This window comes from Malurus melanocephalus, unplaced genomic scaffold (genome assembly GCF_030028575.1).
Source record: "Malurus melanocephalus ecotype Western Australia unplaced genomic scaffold, MMel_1.1 scaffold_144, whole genome shotgun sequence".
Classification (NCBI taxonomy): Eukaryota; Metazoa; Chordata; class Aves; order Passeriformes; family Maluridae; genus Malurus; species Malurus melanocephalus.
The window spans coordinates 1191699-1194064 of NW_026623376.1; positions in this window are offsets into that span (position 1 = coordinate 1191699).

Here is a 2366-nt window from a genome sequence, read left to right on the forward strand (position 1 = left end):
GCTCAGAGTCATATTCCAGTCTGCTCTGACTAACAAGCTGCTCAGCATCCTAAAGCCCATGGAACAAACTTCCCATGTCAGGCAGTCACCTCYAACAGTTCTTAGGAATTTACAGAGAAACCTGTTCACAGTGATATGCTCTGATGTACAACAGCCTGGCTGTCAGCTGAGCTCCAGGAGGTGCTTCCTGGCTGAGAATCTGTATTTCAGTCTTCCATTCCTGCAGAGAATCAGCCCCAACCAACAAGTTGGTATTAAATACTTCTCTAATTGTGGTCTCACTTGTTAYGTGAGAGAGACTGGCAAAGGTTACCCAGAGAAGCTGTGGCTGCCCCATCCTTGAAAGTGTCCAAGGGATAGTGGAAGGTGTCCCTGCCCATCGCAGAGTAGGTGGGACCAGATGAGTTTCAAGATCCTTTCCAGTACTTAACATTCTATGATTCTATATCTACTCTCAGATGGAAGGGGGCAAAGGAGGTAAGGGAGGAAGGAATACCTGACACTTCATTGGCTTGGCTACTGAGCTGAGCAAAACAAGATTCTGAACTAAGAAATTCTGAATTCTGGGAAAATTCATGTTAGAAGGTATTTTCCAGTGGGTGTGGCTCTCATTTGTTCAAGAAAGTGTGAGGTGCACAGCCTGGGACTCTCTGGAACTCCTAGGGAAGGGAAAGCTGTGACTTAACACAGAACCATAAAAGGTGGAAGGTTGGAAAAATCTCCAACATCCTCAAGTCCAACCCTTGACTGATCACCACTTGGTCGACCAGAGCAGAGAACTCAGTGCTAYGTGCAGTTGTTTCTTGAACACGTCCAGGGATGGTGACTCCACCATGCCAATKCTGGACAACCATTCCAGTGAAGAAATTCTTCCTGATGTCAACCTGAACCTCCCCTGGTGCTGCYTGAGGCTRTAAATGTTGTACTTGTCCCCAGCAGTGTGGTRCTGTTGCAGGTATCAGTGTGCTTAYAGGCACCTTGCATYGARTGAWGTGAAAACACACTTCTGGTTCTTAAAGCATTTTTATTCAAGATCGGGAGTAAAGCAAATTGTCAGAATCCTGTGTTGTCACTGTAAAAATACCTTGCCTACTTGAAAGCCATTTTGCCATGGAGAGCTGACACAAAACTGGGCTCAGCAGCAGAGCACGGAGTGCACGCTGTGACAGCAGCACAACACAATGTCCTGGACACCTTGCAGCCATATGAGGGGTCATACCCTCCTCTTCCTCACGGAGCAAAACCCTTCACATCTCTTTTTTTTTTTTCCTGAAAACCTTGTTGCTTCCTAGAACACACTGGTGACCTTTCAACTGTCACCCATGCTGGGCACAGGGCTCAATTGGGGCTGTGCTAACACAAAGGCCTGGGCTGTGTTTGGGTGCCCAGCTCTGGTCTGCTCCTGGGCCTGGGGGCCCCTTGCACAGCTGGTGTCTGGAGGTGCTTTAAAGGGCTGAGCTGGAGCTGCCCAAAATTCCTGGAGGGATCTACGGCAGATGTTCCGTGAGCACYGCTTAGAGCTAAATCCATTTCTGGCTCCAAGAATGGTCCCTCACGTATTTCCACTTGAGGAAGGCTGTCTTTTATTGGAACAAWTTGAAACTAACCAGTTTTTCTGTGTTGTTTTTCGGCTAAAATGTCTTCCGCCGCTAGAGCAGCTTTGACGATGGGCTGTCACCATATTTACCTGGGGGAAGCCTCCAGAGACACTCGCAGCCTTATCCCGCTTGCCCCTGGGCCTCGGCCTTTCTCCCCGTGAAGGAAAACCCGCACCGGGGGCGTTCTGGGGCAAGCCCGGGTTACCCTGAACGACCGATTTCGCTACATGACGTGCCAGCCGCGCCATGGGCCACTGGGGGACACTGAGCCAGCTCCCGGACACCACGGGCCGCACCGGCGCCCGCCGCCGTCACGGGAGCTCCGTGCTGCTGTCACGGGCGGCCCCGAGCCGGGACCCCGCGGGGCCGTTCCTCCCTCACCACGGCCGTGCCGGGCCCGCTCCTCCCTCACCGGGACCCCCCGGGCCCGCTCCTCCCTCACCGGGACCCCCCGGGCCCGCTTCTCCCTCACCGGGACCCCCCGGGCCCGTTCCCCCCTCACCGGGACCCCGCGGGGCCGTTCCCCCCTCACCGGGGCCGTGCCGGGCCCGCTCCCCCCTCACCGGGACCCCTCGGGCCCGCTCCCCCCTCACCGGGACCCCCCGGGCCCGTTCCCCTCTCACCGGGACCCCCCGGGCCCGTTCCCCTCTCACCGGGACCCCCCGGGCCCGTTCCCCGTCACCGGGACCCCCCCGGGCCCGCTCCTCCCTCACCGGGACCCCCCGGGCCCGTTCCTCCCTCACCGGGGCCGTGCCGGGCCCGTTCCCC